The sequence below is a fragment of the Herpailurus yagouaroundi genome, unplaced genomic scaffold (assembly GCF_014898765.1).
Source record: "Herpailurus yagouaroundi ecotype Mexico unplaced genomic scaffold, PumYag 159, whole genome shotgun sequence".
Lineage (NCBI taxonomy): Eukaryota > Metazoa > Chordata > Mammalia > Carnivora > Felidae > Herpailurus > Herpailurus yagouaroundi.
The window spans coordinates 4,085,900-4,091,622 of record NW_024412400.1 but is presented as its reverse complement, the minus strand read 5'-3'; the positions used below and the strand labels follow the sequence as shown (position 1 = coordinate 4,091,622).

Sequence of the window (5,723 nt, the reverse complement as noted above, 5' to 3'; positions counted from 1 at the left end):
AATCACAAAAGACGTGCCAGGTTCACGTCGGAAGAGCTTGATTATTACCTTGACATAACAGTGGGTATCCCCCCAGCGTCTTGGTGCCTCGATTGATTTGATTTAGTTTCTGGTTTTTACTAATATCGTTTCTCAGTGATTGAATTGGCTGATTTGTTTGGCTTGGCAATTTTTTTTTTTTTGGTCGATTTATTTAACTGCTAGGAAACCGAGCTCTCTGCAGCGTCGGCGGCTGGGATCCTCGCGCAGCTGCGGCGACCGTGGTGGCTCTGGCTGGCGACCCCGCTGCCCCCGCCGCTGGTCGCCGCTCCGGACGAGCTCAGGGGGCGCCGCCGCCGCCGCCGCCGCCGCCGCCTTCTCTGTCCCGCTGGCTCCGCGGGGCGAACGATGCCCCCCGCCTCCGGTCCGGCAGTCCGCCCCTCCGCGCGTCTGTCCGTCTGCCTGCCTGTCGCGCGGCCCCGCGCGGGATTCTGGCTTTCCTGCGCTCCGCTCCGGCCGGCTGGCGGTCCGCGCGCGGCCGGTCTGTCCGTCCCTCGGCGCGTCGCGGTCCCGCTAGCAGGGCCGGGTCCCTGTTCCGGGTTCTGTGCCCAGCTCGCTCTCCAGCTCCCGCTCAGGGCCCCGGCCGCTTCCCTCGGACAGCGGAGGGCGTCTGGAGCGGAGGGTGCACGCGAGTGCTGCGCGCTCGCTCGCTCGCTCGCTCGCTGTCTCCCTCGCTCTCGCTCTCCCTCTCCCCCTCTCCCTCTCCTCCTGCCTCTCCTCTGCGTTCTGCTCTCCCAGACTCGAGCTGTCTAACTGCTCCCACCTGTCCGCGGCTCTGTCACTCCGTCGTCCCACCCCGAGCCAGCCAGCCAGCCTCGGCCCGTCCCTCCGTCCCGCGCCCCTGCCTCCCCGCCTCCGCCGCCGGCCCCTCCGCCCGTCCCTGCCCTCCCACGCACCCGGCTCCTCCCCGCAGCCCCGGCCGCATCCGTCCCCGCCCCGGCTGCAGCCTCCAGCGCCCCCGCCCCCCCGCCCCCGGCCCGCCACACCCCGGAGCCGGCCGCGGACAGGCGCGCCGGCAGGGCGGAGCGGAGGGGAGGGGAGAGGGGGGACGGGGGGAGGGGAGGGGGGCGCCGGGGCCTCTGCCCCCGGGCGCGGCCGGAGTTGGCCGGGTCGGAGCGCGGGCACCTGCCGGGTGCGCCCGGCGCGCGCGGGGCCATCCGTCCCCCCCGGGCCGCCCCCCCCCCCCCCCCCCCCCCCCCCCCCCCGCCACTCCCCGGCGGTCTCCGCCAGTCCCGACGCTGGAGACAAAGCGCCCGGGCCACGCGCGGCCGCACCGGCGTCATTAATCAGAGGGGAGCCTGGCACGCCGCCCCCTGCCCCTCCGCGCCGCCTCCCCGCTCCCCCGCCGCGTACCTGTCCCCGGGGCGCCGCCGACTCCCGCGGACGCTCGCCCGGGCCCGGCTCCCCGCCTTCCTCCGCTGCCCACTCCGGCGGCCAACTCTGCGGAGAACACCCCGCAGCGGCGGCCCCTCACTCCGCGCGATCGCGTCCCCGCAGTCGCGGCCCCTCACTCCGCGCGAACCAGCCGGAGCCCGCGAGCTCTCGGAGGCTCTCGGCTTCGAGCGGGACCCAAAGTCCAAGCGAGCGGCGCCCCGTGCGCCCCTGGCCCGAGCTGCGCGCCCGAGCGCGGGCCTGGGGTCGCCGCCGCGCCGCAGCGGCCAGGGCGCGGGGCGCCGAACAGAGTTGACATCCGAAGAAATTAAAGCGCTGCATTTCCCGTTTGTTCTGCAGAAGTGCTATTTTTATTATCTGTAATTCTTTTTTTTTTTTTTTTTCATTTTCTCGGGGCACACCCTACAAAAAGGAAAAAAAAAAAAAAAAAGAAAAAAAAATCGTGGAGGAATGGGGATACGTTTCCGGAACACCGCCCACCCTTCCCGAGTGAACGTGGAGCCTACTTTTCCAACATTATAGGTCACCAGCCAAGATAGATCACTCTGGCTTTCTGCCCCCCAGCTGAGAGCAAGGCGTTTGATTCTGGGCTTCTTTGCTAGGTTGTTATTAATGTGAAGCAAAATTATACTTGTGCGCGTCTGCATGGAATTGCCAAAGCTCATTTTGACTGGATCCAGCGTTTCAGAGGCTGAATAACTGTGTATCTGCTGCGACGAACGCCCCATCCCACAATAAATGGAAGAGGAGAGAAAATCAACTCTCACCAGCTGCAATTAGTAACCCCATGAATAGACAACAAATAAATAACCAGCATAAACCATGCCACGAAGATTTCCGTGTCCTTTTAGTTTCATGTATTGGCATCCACTCCTAATGGCAGACATTATAAACAGATTTATTGAGGGATATGCCTTCCGCTTTTTGTAGGGATGTAATTTCAATGGCTATTTCCCTGTTCACATAGTCTAAGATATTGATTATAAATATCAAACAGATGACGCGCGTAGTTCTAGAAAATTCTGTAAAGATAGGATGATGTTGTACTGGTCCTTCATGAACCGATTATTATTTTCCAAATATTCGAAGTTGTCTCCCTTGGGGGTCAGCTCTTGAGTTGTGCTGCATCGTCAATTCCCACAGTTGGGGCTGCTTGGGAAGAGGGTCAGTATACTTGCCTTTCCTTCTGGACAGGACTACCTACCCCCGAAGCATCTCTTGAATGGGTGGATGCGTAATCTACTGACAAGAAACCTCAACAGCTTCCTCTTAACACACAGTTTTCCTTAGAACGAATCAGATTTCACCCTGAGAGTTGGAAAAAAAAAAAAAACACAAAAACACAAAAAACAGAAGGAACTCCATATAGACTGGATATAGAAATTACAGAAATCGAGTACCGGGAGGGGGAATCCAATCAGTTCTCTTAGCACTGGTTGTATAAAAGAATGAGACAGAATACTCAAGAACTTCAGTGCGTAGACAAACATGATGACAAAATCTGCATTTTCTCATGGATTTCAGCCTTTATTTAAAAAAGGAAGCACCCCGAAAAGAATAATGTTAACTTGCTTCAACCAAAATTTTCTACCTTTTCTCATAATATTTTGTCAACGAATTAGGCACTGGAGAAAGTTCAAGTGTATGCAAGGGCATGTAGACAATTAGCATTCAGCTGTCCAATTTTAAATTTAGTGCCCCAGTGTGGGACTGAAATATACTTCTGGGAAGGTGAGGCAGGCCGTGACAATAAGTGATTCTCCTAGACATTCAGAAAAGTATTTGTATTTCCTTAAACAGTTTGCAACACTTACCGTTCCTTAGAGTCCTTGACCTGTTACGCATTAACTACCACTAACCTCCGTGAAACTCTGGGGCCCCTCATTGGAGTTCTGTGTGAGAGATCCACAATGCCAGTTGCAGAAATGTTCATGCATTTGGAAGTATCCCCACCGTGGGGGTGAGAGGTGGTGGTTGTGGGGAAAGAGAAGGTTGTGGCTTCTTTCAGTCCGGATGCTCTTGAATGTATTTGGTATCAGACGGAAATGAAAAAAAGCACACATGTAACCAGGTAACCCCAGCTTGGGGAGTTGAGCTCACCTACACACTGGCAAACATCTAAGATTGTCGACAAGCTCCTTTGAACACATATTCCCCTAAGACACTAAATTAGTGCCCTTTAATGAAGCTTCCAAATTGGATTTTCAAAAGAAGGCAAATTGCTAAAATAGCCCCGATACCTTTATAAGCACCTTTTCAGCTGAAGCGAGAAGTAGACTTTTCCATGCTGTTGAACTTCCATCATTCCTCAACAATGAGGCCGGGAGAAACTCCCCTGCAGGGCATTCTCCCCAACCACGGTAAAGAGAGACTTCTCCTTTGCCCTGTTTTCAACAAAACCGTCCAGGGTCTATTAAATGCCAGTCTCGGGTTTAAAGCCATACAAACATGCGTGGTGCGGAAAGGCAGGGGGATAACAAGGGGTGGGGGGAAGATTTGCATGTCAACCAGAAAAGTTTAGTTCCCCATTCTTATTTTGTGCTAAGCCAAAATAACTCTAAAACACATTTCAGAACATCAACAAAGAATGTTACATCACGTATGCATCTGAGCATGAAGAAATGTCACGATCAAAAACAAAGAGGACTGGGGAGACTAGAAACCAAATGTTCCAATGGCACAGATCCCTTGACGGCCAGCCATGTTTCCTCTGGAGTCTGCTGCGCGCAGTGTAAGAAAATGATCTCCGCGAACCCTCGGTGTTCTCACAGGCAGACCAGAAACGAACAGTGTCCTGCACCCACACACGGTGATGCTTTGCCGAGAGTGCAAACCAAGGCATTTCCTCGGAAACAAACGTGGGGACTGTTTTCATGGCACCGCGTCTAAATCAGAGGAGGGACAATAAGAAGGAAAGGAGGGACCAGAGTACCGTGTGCCTTCCTTCTCTGCAGTCTCTGCCCTGGGGGACGTGGCTTTGGCATTGCTGAGGCCTGTGCAGCGGGGAGCACCAGGCTCAGATGCAAAAGCTCTCCGTGACTGCAGGGCAGGTATGTGCAGGCAGGGAGTCTAGCAGGCCCTGTCTACCTGGCCGGTGTTCACGCCGTCCTCCAGGACCTGCTTCGGCAGGAAGTGTTCTCAGCCTCCTCTGAAACCTACCGAAAATGATTCCGATTTTTAAAAACCTGTGCCATCAGAACAAGCCCGGCAACGAAGCAGAAGCAACAGGAGCACAGAGGAGAAGAACAGAGGTAAATGTTATCCCGCCGAAACGCAAGGAGGGATACAGAGCATAACCTAACGCTTGCCAAAGCCCCGCACCTGTCTCCATTCTTACATTCCGGTCCCAGAGATACAGCGTTTGCCTCCATCGTGGACTCCATTCCCCTTTTCACTCAAAGGGAGACAAAGGTTACCAGGTTATTCACAACTTGGAATAATGAAGTTGGCTGCTCGACAATGAGATGATGTTGAAAGGTCTATGAATTAACCACCAGAATAAAGCAGCTCCCACGCATCCCTAATGAAATACAGGACATTTGCATTTTGAAACTGTGCTTCATAACTGAAATGGTGTGTGTGTGTGTGTGTGTGTGTGTGTGCGTGTGTGTGTGTGGCTAAAAGGTAAAACATATCCACCAGGTTTGTATTTCACGAGAGTGCTAAGATCTTACTGGAAACCGGTTGCAGGCCAACCACCTGGCATCTGAAGAACATTATGGAGATTTGTAATTCTGCATGAATGTACAGCGTGTTCTCCAAAGCTACCCGTTGAAGAAATTTTCTCTCTTCATTTTTTTTTTTTTTTGGAAAAGGAATGTACATTTGCAAGATCTACAGAGTCTTATTGTTAAAAAAAAAAAAAGAGGTAGAAGGTCAACATTTAAAAGGAACAAAATAAAAATATCTCAAAATACTACCACCCAAACAGCTATCACTTTGGTTCTCAGCCAATCTCTGTGCATATATATCCACAAATATAAAGCAATGTGTTACATAAATGGATTGCAAAATGCATGTTACTTTATCATCTGCTCCCTGCTCTCTACTTTAGAGTAAGTCATGGGAGTTCTTTCCACGACATGGACTATTTCAATATATTCATGAGAGCAGAGTGGCCTAATGCAAAATATGTGTGTGCTATACACAAGTGAAAGATATTTGCGGGCACGGCTTCCAAATTGGAGGATTATCCCTTCTGGGCAAATCTTAAAAATTTGAATTGCTCATCAAAAGTACTTACACTTTACATTTGGGCATAATACTAGATTTCAAGATGATGTATCAGTTTC

The 5,723-nt window shown here is 52.6% G+C and overlaps 1 protein-coding gene across 47 annotated transcripts in view; it reads right to left on the bottom strand.

Annotated features, from left to right (window-relative positions):
* ARPP21 (cAMP regulated phosphoprotein 21) overlaps nucleotides 1–1,518 on the bottom strand; it is a 156,369-nt gene extending 154,851 nt beyond the window's left edge. For 6 of the 47 annotated variants that reach the window (XR_005791902.1, XR_005791901.1, XR_005791905.1 and 3 more), the window contains exon 1: nucleotides 49–847. The gene's annotated coding sequence lies outside the window, so the exon portion shown is untranslated. Of the gene's footprint in view, nucleotides 1–48; nucleotides 850–1,392 lie in introns of those variants that run through there. The other 41 variants (XR_005791900.1, XR_005791903.1, XR_005791904.1 and 38 more) reach the window with 16 other exon arrangements.
* Between the last annotated feature and the right edge of the window lie 4,205 nt (nucleotides 1,519–5,723).